The 19,169-nt window shown below is 32.4% G+C and overlaps 1 protein-coding gene across 11 annotated transcripts in view; it reads left to right on the forward strand.

Annotated features, from left to right (window-relative positions):
* LOC123677093 (fat-like cadherin-related tumor suppressor homolog) overlaps positions 1-19,169 on the forward strand; it is a 439,236-nt gene that overhangs the window by 23,959 nt on the left and 396,108 nt on the right. For all 11 annotated transcript variants that reach the window (XM_045613559.1, XM_045613562.1, XM_045613564.1 and 8 more), the window contains exon 2: positions 17,331-17,366. The gene's annotated coding sequence lies outside the window, so the exon portion shown is untranslated. The remainder of the gene's footprint in view (positions 1-17,330; positions 17,367-19,169) is intronic.

A 19,169-nucleotide genomic window follows, 5' to 3' on the forward strand; every position in this document is an offset into this window, starting at 1 on the left:
GAAAGGAAATTTTAAGAAAAAATGTTTTTTTTCTGCTAGTCCCGCGACTTGTTGAATGAGGTATTATTTGCTTGAAATTGGAAATGAAATTTATTTGGAAAGCACTGTCGTGGATTCCAGATTTGTTATTTAAATATTCCATGAAAATTTCAAGTATTATTTTCCTTCATATATCAGGAGTTTTATAACAAAAAATCCGCTAATTCAGATGCTCATCTAACAGTCATCTTCCGTCATTAGTCTTGAGCAACTCATAATTTTACTGTAGCCTAACATTGTGAAATTCATTGGGTTATAAAGTAAATATTAGCGATTTATTCATTGAATAACCTCCATATCTTTGTTGGCACGGTGACATATTTTGGTAAAATAATGCATATACTTTTTGGGGGTAGTTCGTTGATGCAGAATCAACGGTCGTGAGCCTATCGGCTTAAACTATATGTATGCCGTGACAACTAACTCTTGAGAAAGTTCAAGATACAACTGGTGCATTTAAAATTCAAAGAGACCAGCCTTCATATATTTTAAGGATGCTGTCAGTACTTCATTTGATTTCTGCATGAAATTCTTTAAAATATGATCATTTAATTATATGGCGCACCCTGCACAATGAAAAGTTTTTCGTATTGGTTTCCATGGAAATATGAACATTAATTTCGAATTGCGCCACCTATGGAAATAAAAGGAAGTAAGGGCAATACCAATTTCGAGTTGCCAGTGAAATTTGACATTTTATTGACCAATAAATCCCATTACTGAATCCAATTATATAGATAGTAAATGAATTAACTGAAGTCAGGAATTAAATTCAGCTACCCCAGTTTTTTGTTTAAAACTGTCAAGAAATAATGAATTCTTCCATTAAGTCCTGATTGTAACGAACAATACAGTAAAATAAATGAACTACTGAATTTTTCAGTTACTTATGCCAAAAAGGGTTCTTCTCGAAAACACACGAGAAAAAATATTATACCCGGAGTCGAAGCTGAAAAACTTTTAATGAAAGTAAATAGGTTGAAAAGTTCATTTCGCGCTTGAAAGAGCAGGTTAGATATTTTTCTTCCGTAGCATCATGTCTTACTTTGTTCGGGGCGTTTCTCCTTCCTGCTTTCGTTTACGATAGGACAAGAAAAATAGGATAATTTGAGTTAATTAGTTCATTTTCCTCGGATGGTGTCACCCTTTATGATATTTTTTCGTGATAAACTAAAGGAAATATTTTTGGATGCTAGGTTTAATTATGAGAGTGGAATTCTGAACAGAATCAGACGGATTTATTTAATTACACCCTTTGTCTTGAGAACTATTGAGATTTGAAAGTTATAGTTGAAGCACTTTAGTTAAAAATTCACGATAAGCCGAGAGATATGATTTATCAATTTGTATTCCTAAAATATTAAAAAAGTAACATTTTTCTAATTAATCAAATCAGCTCCTGAAAAAATATTTCTTCAGGCCAATTGAAAAGTCCATGGTCTACAATAGTAAAACACATTTTTTTGGCAAAATTCGATTTTATTTTTCAACATAGTTGCCTTCAAGGAAGATACAGCGATTAAAGTGATGTTCCAACTTTTCGATACCATTTTTGTAGTACGATTTGTCTTTCGTTTTAAAATAGTCCACAGTTTTATCGATTACTTCTTCATTGCTGCTAAATCTTGTTCTAGCAAGCTTTCTTTTGAGGTCTGAGAACAGGAAAAAGTCGATGAGGGCCAGATCTGGCGGATACGGCGAATGCCGAAGCAATTCGAAGCCCAATTAATCCAATTTTGCCATTGTTTTCATAGATTTGTGACACGACGCATTGTCGTGATTAAACCGCACTTTTTTTAAATGGGGCCGTTTTTTAACGATTTAATCCTTTAAACGATCCAATAATGCTATCTAATTATCGCTGTTGATGGTCTGGCCCTTTTGGAGGTAATCTATGAATGTTATACTTTGCGCATCCCAGAATACTGATGCCATAACCTTGGCAGCTGACTGTTGTGCTTTTCTTCGCTTTGGATTCGGTTCATCGTGTGCAGTCCACTCAGCTGACTGTCGATTGGACTTTGAAGTGAAATGATGGAGCCATATTTCATCCATTGTCAGATATCGACGAAACTATTCAGGTTGATTGGACTTAAACAGCTTCAAACTCAGAATCATTAGCACGTTGTTGCTTTTGATCGATTTCTTCTCATAGCATAGCACCTTCCATTCACATAATATTCGAGAAATTTGGCATAGATAATAAAAGCTTCCACATTGTGATATACTAATTTTGCAATACTACAGGGTGTTATTTTTTCTACCTTTTTTTCTGGAATAATGGAATTAACTTTCAGTAGGTCCACTGCCATCTGGTTAATAGAATCCGAGATATCGAAATATTGTTATTATGAAATTGTGCGATCCTGAATCTTTGAATTCTTCAACACATTTCGTTAGAAAGTTACAATGAACAAACCAGCCGCTAGGGTAAAAAGAATAGATTTTAAACTCGAATTCTTCAAATTGAATCGAACCCAATCGTTTGAGACCACTCTCGGCTCAACATTCGAGATAGCCATTACTTTTTATGAATTCAACTGTGAACCGGAAATCTATATTCAATTAATGAATAGGTCGCTTCATTATAAGTATATTATAGCTGACTGAAATATCCAGATCCATTTAGGTTTCTGTAAAATCTGAATCCCGGAAAATTGGACATAACATGTGCTACTATAATTTAATATGTATTCACCAACAGTTAATTGCATTATTGGTTGATAGTGTTGAAATTTGTGGTGTTCGAAACAGATTGAGTACAGCTTATGCTATTTATTTCCATTCTATTGATCGTTCTGTCTGCTGTGACTTGTTCCACAATTAATTGCCAATAATTCAACAGACATTGATGAACGAAATCGTCAGACTTATATTGATATTTTTGCTCTCTCGTTCCAGGGGAATATTTTGCCCAAATATTTTCGATTTCCTGATTGATTTTCGGCTCTCTGATGAACAATTCAAATTCGAAATCGATTATATCTGTCTGTTCGGGCGCTGTGTACTCTCTAGATAAGGAAATATCTGGTCAAGATCATGAGTTCCGTCTGAATTAATGATTTTCCACACCATTATACATATTCCTTTTCATGTAATGAGAATATGTGTAATTAGCTCAATTTCATTTGGAGTTTCATAATTATTTTATTAACTCTGTTTGAGTATCTGGCCATTTCACATGAAGAAGAAAACGATTTCAGGAGCTTTTGAGAGCTCTTTCATTCATGCGCCAATTGCATCTTCGGAGATCTGAATGTATACAGTTCTGTGGTCTCCGAGGGGGCCATTGTTACAAAAATGGGCATATCGATGACAGCATATAGTATATTACATCTATTTATTAGTTTATAAGCGAAAATTGTGATTTACAATAAGAAAAAATATTTATGTACCCACTTGTGATCTTCAAAGAAGAAATATTGCCATCACTGACGAGCCCACAGAAACTACAAATTGGGCTGAAAAAAATTCCAAACAATAAGGAAGGAATTACTTTCTATGCAATCCAATCTTTGTTTCTTGGAATCGTTCACCACCTGCCGTTCTGGAGGCCTGCTCTGTCAATGCATTCAAGAACTAATACAGCATATGTGTCAATTAGTGCTAGTAGTTTGATGGAGTGTTGAGGGGGACATAAATCTGTCTTTAGATTTGATTTTTTTTTTGTCATTTCAAACTTTTGTTTTAGTGTCCACTCTTAATATTTTGAGTACTGTGAGTTTACCTCAGAGAAATAAACATAGAGGGAGCATGTCATTTTCAGTAAGAAATTTTGTCTCCAACATAAACTATCAAATTTGACATGAAGCGAGTGAAAATGAAAACACATCAGTGATACGATATTTCAATCAATTCGCGAGTTTCTCCACAAAAAACGCACTTCCTATGTCCCATAGTGAATCAACGTTTCATATTAACTTCATATTAACTCAAAATATAATGAAATACATAGCTAAATATATCAGAAATCCAGACAACAAACCTCAAACGCGCAAAACGACGTGAAACTAGAAGAGCAAAAGTTGTCAAACCTTTGATTTCATCAGGTATAGATACAGAAAATATTAATAAATATTCTGCTTATTATAAATTCGACAATTAGAAAAAATATCGGATTCCAAATATTCAAATTGGCATATTTAATCGCGAATCACTCAAATAAATATATTTCATTCAATATAATATAGATTTCTAATGATAAAGTAAAATTGTGGATTTGAAAATATATCACAATCCGACAACGTAATCTAACATGTAAAAATTGCGTATACTTCCTATATTTATGTTTATTACTCTATGAAGTTCACAGAATTTTACTGACGAATTCAAACAAATCAATTGTATCCTTCCAGTTCAGAAAACACAAATTCATTCGAAAATGATTTTTAAACATGGAATAATTTTTAAACATGGAATGATTTTTCATCGCCCATCTATGGTGATGTTCTGTGGTTCATTGAATAGGCAGAGCAGCAGAACTGACGATCTGAACGTATGTGTAGTCGAAAATTGATCATGTTCGCTCGTTTTAATTAGTCTGAATCACGAACAAGTTGAATAGAGAGCTTCTGGATATATGGTCCATGTGCAGTTGCTGCTAGGAATCGATTCGAAACCATTGCCATTGGTGTAAAATAATCCGAATATAGCTTTTAGATCTGCTCTGCTGTTCGGGAATTAGTTTGCACTAATTTCGTGATTGTATTTATAATGTGTTAATTCTGTCTGATCCAATGATGGGACTCATCTTTAGATTACATAATTTGAATTTGATTGATCTATTCACAACTGAAACGTAAAAGGTAATTTTGATGGGTCATAGTTTATACATATTTTCAACTGGTGCCTATGTTAGAACTTCTAGGTAAATATGAAAGCCAGAATATTTTATATAAGGGTGTCCACAAATGATTGTTTATTCTCAATTATGCCAAATTACCTATTGCACCTTCTTGGGGTGTTCGTCAGTGCCTATAATTTATTCCTGAATACAATCGAAATCTGAATGAAAAATATATTATTGTCATATAAACCAACGGCAATAAAATTGAAGTTATTTTTCTGCACTAACAGCAGAATATATCGAAAGATTTATTGAATTTCTTAAAGAAATTCTCAAATCATTACATACGAACATGATCAATTTTCCAGTAAAAAAATTAACAAATCATTGAACTACCACAGTATTTTTCTGATATGACTCTGGTAGACTTTATTCTCTGTCATTTGAACATTTTTTTCCTCGAAATACCATCAAATACCTTGGCATACAGTGACTTACATGACAGAAGCATGTCGACACAAAAAAAAAACAACTAGATATAAAGATTCGACAAAAGCATTGACTTATTGGAAGAAAATTAAAACAGAACATGCAATAGTATATTGTAAAACATGCTGCAGAATGGGCTTCTATTCCAACACGAATGAGAAATTCGAAAACGAGCGACGGGGGAGCGAGTTTTTGAACGCATGAGTGTTGGAATTGCCTTCTGCAACTAGTATTAGACGACATTTTCTCTATTTCAGTCAAGTTTTGTGAAATATTGTTGAAATTCAAAGAAAAATTCAGATTATAGAGTTAGACACCCTAGTGACTTTTGTATTGTATTCTGGCAGTTGGTGTGACTGTTACGAAAATTGACAGATTACGGAATTTGAATATGAATCCTACGTTGCGAATTTTGGAAATTATTTACAATTGCGCATGAAATTCGTGACTTATGTCGGACGAAATCGATTCAACATAACCAGAATTGAGAGAAATTGCAAATAATGTTCCAAATCATTTCACTATATCCAAATTATTTTATTTTGACAATTATTGACGTTTGTTGAAATTTGATAGGATTGGAAGTCAGTATAGACATCCACAAAATGAACAATATAACTGAAAATGATGCTGCAATGAATTCATTACAGTACTGTTTTTAGAACTGTAATGAATTCATTACGGTACTGTTTTAGAACTGTAATGAATTCATTTCGATACTGAAATAGAGAAAAAAAATTTAATTGTTAAATATGTTGTTCCATACTTACCAAATATCAATATTTTTTTGACAGAAGTGTTGAAATGGGTGATTTATATCCCAATCACGACTTCATATACTTACTACCTGATGCTTTCCAAGAACTCACAGAAGAAGTATCGATATCCTCCACAAGAATTTAAATCGATTGAGAATCAATTATATCCTTTTCAAGTAATTCGATACACTTTTTTGTGAGTTTTCAATGAATGCAAAGTCATGATATAGCCAGCATTATATGCATAAAGTGTTTATTGTTGTACACCCAATTTCAATTTCGAATTCAAAGAGATTTCAGATTAAATTTGTATGAGCTTTATGAACTCAATTCGAAACTGTGAACTGAATTTATTAAACTGCATTTAGTTTCAATTTGAGTTTCCTAGCAGTAACCTTTTTCCATGAGTGTCCATTTTACTACCGAAGCCAATGCTTTTGTATCTATAGATCTATTTATTACAGTACCGAAATAAATATTGAATAATAACTCGACACTGAATCGCAATTATTTCAACGTAAAAAGCTCTATTTTATGAAGTAGAGCTGCGATCGGTTGATTTCATTACAATTATAAATTGGAAATGAAGCTAATTTATTGTAGAATTCATATTTTCACAGATCATCTGAATGGTATTGAAAATTCTATTCTCCCTCACTGCAGCTTTCACTATGACTTATACTTTCTTTTTATTTTATAGAAAATCAAAAAGCTTAATATTGAGCTAGCAGATTCCTCTCCCAATTAAATCTCAAAAAAATTTTCAGTATGATTATGATAGTGAATAAGCTTAAAATTAAGTCCAGACAAAAAATATAAAATTCTCAAGTGGTTCTGCTAGCTTTACGGGATCCAACATCCAAGAAGTTATTACCAACATAAAACGCCTGATGCTTGCAAATGCCAAAATTCGGTTTTCTCACTGTATGGGAATGGGGGACGTCGCCTACTTTCAAGAAAAAATCTTTGTTTATGTGCCTACATTATAAGAATAATTTTTTTTTATAAAACGGATTTTAGTCAATTTTGAAAAGAGGAGCTCTGCCGACGCATCCTGCAATATGTCAAGATGAATGAATATTTAGAAAATCATCCTCTGCTGGTTCTTTGACATAACATTTCTCCGATCTTTCACAATGCCGCAGTTTATAATAATAGAATATCGTTTATTTTCCACTCCTTTGTTGACTTCTCCATGGTAGAAAACATCAGCTTTGTGATCATTTCTATGATGTCCCAATTCGTTATCATCTGTTGTCCATTCTTCGAGTGGAATTCAGAGACAGGAAGCCGAAATAAACAGCAAGAATCTTTCATCTACTCATATGGGACACTGTTATTCCATAGACCAACTTCACAGAGATTCAAATTGAATGGAAACGAAGATGGCTGTTGCCTTTTGTAAAATACTGAAATGAATGCAAGTAGTAAAGACCCTTTCAACTATTCTTGGATAATTTGCATGAAAATCCACCTGACGCAATTTTCTTTTCTTCTAACGATGCGAGCAATACAAAACTGCATTGCCTTTATATGAAACGAGACTTGCTTTTGAATGTTTCTGTCGTATCTACATCAGAAAGTCCTATAATGAGACGGTGTATCTTTGAAACGATTTGTCTTAACGTAATTTGTTATTCGAATTATTTTAATGAACGAAATTATACTTTGTTTCTAATGCATTATGTACAAACATTTATTTCTACACTTACAATTTGTCCGAATCAGAATATGCATTCATTGTTAAAATTTATCTATGTATCAGAATGTATTGGTTGGAAGTTTTCAATTCCAAATCTGCTGCATTTTTTTGCGCTCTTGTTCATGGGCAACAGCAAAATTCAGCCTAATTTCAAGATGAAAATGACCTCAAATGATTGAGTTCTTCATTCGTGAATCGGTTCTGCCCGTCCGTCTGATAAGTTCCGATAGCTCTCAAACGGAACGTACTAGAATCGGAAAATTTTCAAGGTAGGGGAATATTACGGTATATATATTTTTTTTAATTTCAGACTATATGTCAGATTCACTGAAATTTTTGTGTTTATGAAATTAATAGATGGAGTGAGTTATCTGTAAATTCAGCTTTGTAGCTTTCTTCAATATGATTTGTGTTTATGGAATATCTTTCAGAGAACGGACTTGACATCAATTTTTTAGATAGTTTGCAGCGAGGGCTGAAAAAATAAAACATGCAATAAAATATATGATATTAAGAAACAGTAATTATTTAAATTAAAATATAAATTTCGAAAAGAGATTTCATCCAAAACAAAACAAATTTTACTGCAGAATGCTCTTCTTCCGTGAATAGGTGTTGACATAATATTATACAAAGCTTTAGAGAGGAAGGGAACAAATTGAACTTTCCAATATGCATTTGTTACTTTCCTATGTTTTTTTGTTAATTCCGGATAATTTCTATATAGCATACACTACACAGGGTGAGGCAAAGCTCTTTTCCGGTTGAGCACTGAGATGATTTTTTTCAACAAATTATTATGAGGCCTCATTAGAGATACATTCTAAAATCATTTGGAAATATAGGGTCTAAATAACATGTTTCTCCTTAGAAAACCTTGTTTTTCATTGAGTTTTCAGTTTGCTTGAAATAAATGAACTCAAGTTTGTTCCTCGACTCCGGAAAGAATGAAATTTTTTTGAATCCAAAAAGATTGAAGCAAGTAATGACTCTTTGACAATCGATGAAAACTACACTGTGTAGTCAAAATGATTCATTCAAACTTTAATATCGAGATCATTTGAAATGGCATATCCTGTATAGTATCTAAATCATCAATAAACACCCAGTAGAGTTCTTAATGATTATAAAAAATTGAGTAAATAAATTATTCACTTCGAAGTTATTAAGTTTTTCAAAAAAAAAAATCGAAGATTTAAGCGGTTACCCATAATAGAGTGTCGTGTCAATGGTGGAACATCCTGTATTTTATATTGTATTGAAAGTTCACGTTTTAATAAGATACCATTTTTCAGGTCAATGAAGTATTCAAACGAATTTATGAGAGAGTAATATTCGCCCAAATTTTGTAAGATATTTTAATATTTCAAAAAACAAAAATACAAATTCGAAGCAGCGCGCGAAAGCGAAAGACTTCAAATCAGACCTTTTTCCTTTTTTTTTTGGAAACCAATATTAGGAATAGATTTACTGGTTGATAATACTCATAATTCTGAAACAAATACTAATAAGCTTACAAAATAATAAATGGAAAGTAATAGGCAATTCTATTTAATATACTGTGTTATTCTTTTGTTCTTTCGAAGAGAAACAGATAATATTCGGTTCTATATCATTTTCTCCTTTGACAGAGAATTACCTTATAAATGAAGTCAACTCTCGTTTTTAGAGATTGTCTAATTATTCACTTTCAGATAAACAATTAAAAAAACTGTGCCACAAGCATCGTTACAAGCTCTGATCTCCTCAGAGGTCTCGACCAGTTTTGTTAGAAAAAATTCAATAAAAACATATGAAGCGGTATAATTTTGTATCTAGCCATTTAATTCCAATCCTCACATTCTTCCTCTATCAATATCATTAACGGAAAGAAACCATTAAACTTTTATGAACGACCTGAATCTCTTTGTCTTATCCCGGACAACAAACATCATCAATATAATTCCGATGAAAAGGGTCTCTCATTTCCTTCATTTTTATAGCAGATGGACATTTAATGTCTCCCGCAGTCACCTAAATGCGAACAATCTCTCGTTTTTGAGGGAGGTTTTTATTTCTGGCAGGAAAGATAGATAAGTTTAATGGCAAGGTTTTTGTTAGGATCTAATCGCGAAATCGCAGATGATTTGTGCTGAGACACAATAATGGAATGAAAAAAATGTCGTTTTCAATTTTCTTTCTCTTGGCATTTCTATCTCGAGTACCATCGTTGAAAGATCAGTCGAGATTAGAGCTGAAAGAAGAAGGATTTCTCGTTTTGTCTCTATTGGTTCTCTCATCTCTGTATTAAAATTAGTTAGACTTGATTTCTTTTTCTTAACCAAGAAGGGTAATAAGGAACTTCATATTCATTATACAGAATAAAACATCAACCTTGAAGGGTGGCTGTCAATTGAGCCATAATTTTTTGATAACCGAAAATCTACAGTTTCCGAGATATTTGAGTTCCTGTGTTTTTCAAAAACTTTCTCTCCTGACATCATTTTTCCTCGATTTTTTCTACGTTGACCAAGTTTGATTCGAATTTTGGATTACTTTCATCAGAAAAGGATTTGATATGTATGAAAAAAGCAAAACTAAGCTTTTCTCGATGTAGGTAGAATAGGAATTAGTATGATTTGAGAAATGTTATATGAAGAAAAGAAAGGTAAATTTCTAATATAAATTTGGCTGCTTCTTTCGAATTTCACATTTTATGTATGACAAAATTATTTTGAAAACTTGCCAAATTCCTTCTTCATTTCTTCAGAAAGTTTTCGTTAGAATGCAGGCACTAGTTTTGTTTTAGCAGATTTTGATTTGAAAGGGGGACGAAGCACAGAATGAATTAAATATTTTTTTATTGCGAATATTTCAAAATTTCAGTAGAAAATTTATTCATAAATTATGTTTGAAATGACCTCCACCATTCTTTATACAAGCACGTGCTCTCTTTCTTATGCCTTCAGTTATTTCCGCCTGAAATTTACTCTCAATCTTCTGTCTGCTTCGTCTATTCTAACGGTGTTAGATCCGGTCTTTTCGCTGGCCACGAAAATAATCCAGAATTATAATCAAATTTGGTCAACGTAGAAAACATTGAGGAAAGGTGAGAAATCTTTTGAAAATCACAAGAACTCAAATATCTCGTAAACTATCGGTTTTTGGTTATTACTGAATATGGCTCAAACGATAGCAAATGAGTCATACTTACACGTCCTCCAAAGTCCACAGCTAATTTGGAAACACCCTTTATATTATTTAGTCTCATGCGAGTGGTGCTTGTACCTTTGAAGCTATACCAATAATTATTTTTCAATATGAATTAACGATATTGCTTTTATTTCTTTTACAAATATAATTGCCACTTTGAGAGTTAACTTGTTTACAGTGCCTAATTTTGTTAGTTCAGTTTTGAGATTCTGACCTACACTTTCCAGAAATGAGTGTTTTTTATGAGAATAGATTGAAGGTATCGCATCAAATGATGACTGCTATGGCACCTAAGTATTTGATTTTTTGCAATAGTAAGAAAAAAATAAGTGTCTTCGAAGAAGTTCTGATATATGCTTCAAAAATATGAGAAGTGGTGACGACGAGGTCGTTGTTCCAGATTACATCATGGAAGAAGCGAATGCGACTGCAGAAAATGTTAAATCAGTGAAATTGAAAACTTTGTATGAGAAGGAATAGTGGGGTTTTGCACATGGAGAAATAATAAGAACGCCATTGGTGTCAGAGGAAATTTCATTTTGGCGTATATTTCCTAGCGGAGAAAATTCAATTTTCATGTCTATGGTCTTATTACTCGCAACACAAAAAAATGTTGGAAGATATAAGCAGATTTTACCGAGTTTCCCTTTTCGGCCAACATTCCAGATGTTACAAAACAAAAAAGAAGAGATGAATCGAAATTAAATGACAGTTATTCTATTTCCACATTTGGATTATATAAATAACAATTCTCTGGCTGTAGCTAAAAAAAAGCTACTATGTATAGTAGCTTTTTCAGAGTGTACATTTTGAATAAATGTGAACTGAATCAATAGTTATTTATGTATTCATACAGATTTTTACATGAGTAGCTGCGGGTCATCCAGACCTCCCAGAAAATATGTGTATATATATTATTTTTTACGCCGTTAAAAAATACATAAGGAATAAGGAATTTTCGAATAACTAGTGACGAAATGGATCTTCCATAATTTTCAGAGTTGGCTCACGTAATCTTTCTGTAATTTATCCTAAGAAAATTAGGAGTACTTCAGTTGACTTACCTCATTCCTGGTTTCATAAAACAGTGAATTTAAGATATAACTTATGCAGGTGCACTCATGTAAGCTGGCTGTAGGTTGCAGAGTGCAAGCCACGGAGCAAGTCGTTGACCTTAAGTGGATGGAATTATAGATGGTAAAACTGTAGGACTGCAAGTAGACTGCTAGTTATTTATATTTCCGAGGAAACTGGGCAACATGCAATGGTATCGTGGCCATATTTCAACTTCTTATAATAGACTTTCCAATTCTTCCTGTATTTTTGTCAATGAATCACTCTGTACAACATGAATGACACTGCAGCATGAATGTTAAACAGGATTGTAGCCCACACATTCCACATCATGAGGTTTCTTAGGGCAAACTGTTATATTCCTTTTTTTTCTCAATTCGATCATTCTGCAGATATTCGTAATTTTTCATCATGGTCTACTCGCAGAAATGAAATATTGAATTATTACTCAATTAATACAATCCCCATTAGTTTACGTGCTCGTTCAAATATTCAATAATATTCTAAATGAATTTCACTACTCCAGTTGAAGAATACAGTAATCTTCTAAATATAGTGTTTACAATAACCTTAGTTGTACACAATGTTCCAATTGTGATATGGCTCATTCCATTTATGTTTAATTTTAAATATTTAATCTATTCGATCCTTACTTGGCGGAAATTCATTATAAATAAAATAAAAACAAATTATTTCCCACAAATAATTTATTGTCTGCGACGTTTGTTTCGTCACACTGTGTTTTCTTTCGACTGGAGTCAAAAAATGTGAATGTCTAATAGATATTCGATTCAATGATGATTTGCAAGTAAATTTATGAATAACGGATTCCATTTAGATAATAAGTATTCTTATATCTACTTCTTGGTGAAAAAACCTTTGAAATGACGTTTTATGATACAGGACCTCAGAGTTATGACCATAGATAGAGGGATCATACGTAATTTTCAGTGAGCAAATTTTGACCCCAACATGAACTATCAAATTCGACATAAGGTGCGCTGAAATGAAAACATATCAGTGATACGATATTACACTCAATTCGCGAGTTTATCTACAAAGAACGCACTTCTCATGTCCAATAGTGAATCACTGTTTCATATTAACTCAAAATATATTGGAATAAATCCCTAAATATATCAGAAATTCAGAAAACAATTTCAAGCGCGCCAAATGACGTGAAACAACCGATTACACTAGGAGAGCAAAAGTTGCCAAACTTTGGATTTCAACAGTGGATGCGAAGGGCTGGTTTATGATGATGATGATGATACATAAAATAATAAATATTCTGCTTATTATAAATTCGACAATTAGGAAAAATATTGGATTCCAAATATTCAAATTTGCATATTTAATCGGGATGCACTCAAATAAATATATTTCATTCAATATAATATACATTAATAATGATATTGTTAAATTGTGGATTTGAAAATATATCACAATCCGACAACGTATTATAACCATGTTGGGGACATGTAAAAATTGCTTATACTTCCTCTGTCTATGTTTAGTACTCTATGTACAGGACTAAACGAATCCGAAACAAGGATAGACACCCTTCAATAACCTTGCCAAAAATGTCGCTAGGTAACAGTAAAACACTTTGAACTTATTTAATAATCCCAAACTAGAAATGAGATCACAAACAAGGCCTAACAAACATTCCAAGGTAGCTGAAGTTCCATTGTTAGAAAATCCTTGTGTGATATCACCCTCTTTTGTATAATGATACTGCTGAAATTACACACGGACTTAATTGAAGTAGGTATTAATTTAAGGTATGAAATAATTAATCATCAGAACGGATTAACCCATCCAGTTCTAAACCCTTGTGATATGGGTTGGTCCACTATTTGTCGATAAACATCGGTGTCCTAACCGATTAAATCCGCCTAATCTTCCCTTATTCTCAAAGCAGTATCAGATATTGGTGTTTGATATTCCGTTATGTCAATAAATCTCAGCCTTGATCTATTGGTCCTTCATATTAGGTGCGCTGTGAAGCTTTTGGTGGAGAATTGATTATCCTAAGGATATTTACCCCAATTTAAAAGGTTGCAGGCTTGGGTACATAAAAAGTTCGTGCATATTTTGTGTGTCTCTGGTAGGAAAACAAAACAAACTCTCTTTTCACTCATTCCATTTTTTTCTTTGATTGTTCAGTTTATAAACGGTGGACACTATAGCGGGGTTATCCATGTTGTAATTCAGATTTCACAGTCCTGTCTTAAATTTCATTCGTTTTTTTCCCCAAAAAATTCACTTAACTAAAAAATCTACTTGACTTTCAAATGACCTTAAAATCAAACTCCAAAGTCAAATTGAATTTCTGCTTTCGATGCTCCTCTGAAGACTAAGAAAAATCTTAGCTCCTCCGTGAATCTTCGAAAATGAGTCACCCTGTATATGTAATTTCCAATGGTTCAATTGACCCATGATGAAACGAGCACTCAAAAGCTCCAAAAGTCTCGTGAGTGCTTTCTTCATTTATCTGTTTGATATTTTTTTCAAATTCATTATGATTTTGATGACGCACTCACTTGAAATTGGTATTTTTTCATATACACGCAAAATTTCATCTAGGTCAGATCTTTTGTCACTGAAATATTCAATCATTTTTTTCCAACTGATCCAAACTGATAATTGTAAATATCCAAAAATAAAAGAATAAAATATTACTAAAATATTAAACGAATCATCGAACATCGAATGCTGACATTCAATTTGACCTTGGAATTTAATTTCAAGGTCAAGCAGAATTCTCGGATAGGGAATATATATTTTCGTACAACATTATTCTTTGTAAAGAATTAAGATGATTTCGTCTCCTTCGTTTTTCCATAAAATTAACCGTTCTGGAGATATGAAGTGTTTTATGCTTCGAATGATTTTAATGAAAATCTTCTACACACAAACTACTCCCCATATTTGAATAAGACAGTATCATGAAGAGAAAAATAACAAATCAAAAACTGATTTCAAATCGAAATAATCAAACAAAACCTCCTACTGCCTAGGCAGGAAAAGTAATACTTTGCTGATTGATGTAAAATTAATATTTTCTGTGAATCGGAGTATAGAACGTTTTAAGTTTCACAATAAGATTAATATTCCGCGATAAACAGCATATTCCCTATTCAAAAAATCATCGTGACCTTGAAATAAACCTTCAAGGTCATATTGAATACCTGCATTCGAAGGTTCAGATTAGGAAACTTTCAATTGAATTATTTTTTGGTATAAAATTCATACTAAGAAAACAAACGAAGCAGATTAAATATATGCTGAACAGTATTTTGTTATGAATTGACTACACGCAGACGAAATCCAATAACTCAAAAATGTGTGAATTTTGTCTCTGAATAATCATGTATTTTCATAAAAACTGTCAGGAAACACCGAATATATTCTTCATATCCACCTATTATTAAGTTCAAACTCCCATCAACACCATCTTTCTTAATTTCCAAAACCTCTGAATACGAAACCTAATCCAATGTGCATATCGCCATGGTTCACATGAAAGCTTGTCAATTCCTCTTAGTTTATCATATCGGGTAGAGGAAACAAACTGAGCGATGACGCCATCAACAATAACTTCGAAAGGAAACAACCCGAGATGCCTAGCCGATCAAACCATCGTGTCACGGTATACAGAAACACAGAACTTGTCATAACATAAAATATTTACCATTCGCTCACGAAATACCAGACACGTACGTTTTCTGATTCATTTTATTTTCTTCCATATCAGGGAAAAGTCAACGTTGCTCTTTAAGTGTCGCACGCCAGGTATGACTTGAAAACATTATTATAGAATGTTACAGCAGATTTCGTCTTGTCTACCCAAACTTTAGTAGCTATTAGAAATAAGCATCAAGAACGGTGAGCATATTTTGCAGATGAAGACTATTGTTTGGAGCAGGAGAGTAGCGAGCATTTCAATGAAGAAAAATATGAACAAATCGCGTAAAAGGTTAAAAACATCACGAATTTTAAGAACTTCGGATATAGGACAATTTCTAAATGGTTTCTTGGCTTCTCTACTACGAATAATTGTTTTCCATCGGTAAATATATGATTGCCATCCTTTATACTCAATATAATATTCACTTTTATGACAGAAATGAAAATTAATCTCTAATATCCTATTTAAAATCTTAATTCCATCGGAAAATTCATTTTTTCAAACGAATTCAATGTTATTTTTGTTGGATAGAAAGAAACAAGCAGGGTAATAATGAATATTCATAATATATTCATAGCATTTTCAGACAGTCAATCTTTGTCAGTATTTCCAATAAATATTTCACTTTTTAATTCGAACCATTATTTCTATATAATAAATCTTATCATGAAATTGTATTAAATTTTGCGAAAATGTATTGTTGTGACATGATATCGTTTGCTGAATCTAAATTACATGAATTATCTTAATAATATTCTACGAAAAATATGCAAATAACATATGAAAAACCATGAATTCAATCTACCAATATAAAAGATCCAATACTAATTAGCCAAAACCACAATTTATTACAATTATCAATTATAAAAATATATCCAGAATTTCAGTTTCCACGAACTAATTGAATAAAGATGAAGATTTGGTGTTTTCGATCGATTTAATTCATTATAACACTCGTGTCAGATTTCATGATTCTTGGAGTTTCAGGTTGAGAGATTTTTCTCCTCGATTCCAAATTTGATGGAATCAGCTTGCATACCTTAACAGATTCTGAGAATGATTTGGGACATAAAACATAGGAAGACAAAAGTTTAGTCCATCTTTTGGAGGTTGCTTATTTTTCGTTTGCATACAATATTGATGGAAGTGAAGGTCATGAATAATTTTTTCTATGTTCAAATTCACTTTATTTTTATTCTGATTCGATCAGAATACTATTTCACAATAGCTCCATTTCTAAAATAATAACATCACAAAACTATTAATATCATACATTCTCTGATGCAGCGGATCAAGTACAATTCTTTTATTCCTGAATATTTTGTAACGAAAAAACAATCCATATAATATATTTCTTTTCATGTGATAAACAAATCGGGAAAATTAAAAATTTCCAATGCTTCAGATAGTATATTGAATAATAATTACACATGTTCCCAATCATATAATTATTGTCGAATCAAATATGAATGAAAATAATTTATAATTCATGTTAGTTATGCTATCGAGGCATTCAGTATTGTTTACTTAGGATTAATTTATTCACAAATGCCTTTGTGTTCCTCCCATTAAAATAATGACTGTTTTTTTTTTCAGATAGAGAATGAAAGATGTAAAAGTTGGAAAATGATGGTAAGTGATATACATAACTACTACATTCGTTTCATCATAAAGATATCTTATGTGATGTAGACAATGTAGAATAATTTCTGCATTGAACCTTATGATGAGGTTCAATGCAGAAATTATTCTACATAGCTAAATCAGCTATTTCCACCTTGTGAGAATATAATATCATATAAATTTAAAATTCAAATGGATTGATGTTGCTTCACACCTGAAGAGCAGATGATCCAATTCAAAATTTATAATTCAAATATAGTTTATGAGGTGCAGCCTACATCTCACCCAAAGAATGAAAAATTGAATTCACTGCCTAGTAAAAAAAATTCATTCCGAACGAATGATTTTGGATTATAATTCTATGATTGATGCTTTGTTCAAAAGTTTGACTTTTGAGAGCTCATCGATTCAGAGAGAGATGTTACGGAAATATTGGATATTTTTGTTATACTCCGCTTAAATATCCTAGACGGACGGAAATAATTGAATTTTACCACAGGTTTGACGTCGATCAGTCGGACCTTATAATTTGAGATCATTTCTGGTTCAAATTTGGATGGTGTAGCGCTCTTTTCGATGACAAAAGACTCAACAAAAATTACTTAAAATTGGGATATTTCACAAAATTTATAAAATCATTTTCTTCAAGTACAGGTTTTCGTATTTTGACATAAAAATAGAAAATATTCTTCTACTGACAGAAGTTTCAATTTCCACCATCAAAATCTCATCATTAGTTTTTCACTCCCCCGCATTTCTCAAGTATTGCAATTCATCCAACGTGATCACGTTTGATGTTCGAAGAAAGCGGATTTTCGAATCAAGCTTAACTGAAATTTTGTGTATCACTTTTTACGTTGATAGTAAATATTGACGGGGCGAAGATATATGGTTTGTCAGTAGCTCTAAAAGCCGCACCCTTGACATTTTCCGAGACTCATATTACCAACCGTCAATCGAATGACAAAAATTTCCACATCCATTTATCAGGTTGTTTCCTTACGTTTCCGCCTCAATAAATCTCAAGCTGTGGATATCAATACACATAAAAATTGAACCATAGAGCGGAATTCGTTATAGAACTTATTACCTATGGAGGGGTGATATCAAAACCGGGTGTTTCGTTTGATTTCATGGTTTTATATTATCATAGAAATCTCTGACTGGATTTTCGTCGCGTAACAAAATAAAAGGAGAAATAAGTCATATAAGAAACAATAAAATCGACGAGTCTGCAGTTGCTTAGTGTGTTCTGAAAACTGGTCATGTTATTTTCTCTAACTTCAACACCCTATAGCTCCGAAGTTAAGAGATACGTTTAGACATTGGTTCTAATAATTTTTTATTCTTGAAATCACACCGTTGATTGACCATCTTATTCTGAGGAATTTTCGAATTGGTTTACTATTGGATATATTTATCCACTAAATATCATAATTGAGATATCAATGTGTTACATACGATTTTGCACGTACATTAGAACACTACCCTCAAAAAGTATCGGGAAATTTCATGTTATATATTCGAAATTATTCGTCAGCATCAAGAAAGATACATGTACTCCAATGCTCCTATTATTTTTCGATACCTTTTCTCTGGAAATATTCATATTTGCTTTCGAAATTGGTTTCAACCTCAACAATTACTTCTTCATTAGAGCCAAATTTCTTTCTCTGCAGCAGTTCTTTGAGGTCTGCATTCAATCGATCCAATAACGTTGTGTAATATTCCACCGTTGAGGGTTCTTCCTTTGTCATATAGTGGATGAACAATTTACCATGCACGTCCCAAAATATGGATGCTATAACCTTG

This window comes from Harmonia axyridis, chromosome 3 (genome assembly GCF_914767665.1).
Source record: "Harmonia axyridis chromosome 3, icHarAxyr1.1, whole genome shotgun sequence".
Lineage (NCBI taxonomy): Eukaryota > Metazoa > Arthropoda > Insecta > Coleoptera > Coccinellidae > Harmonia > Harmonia axyridis.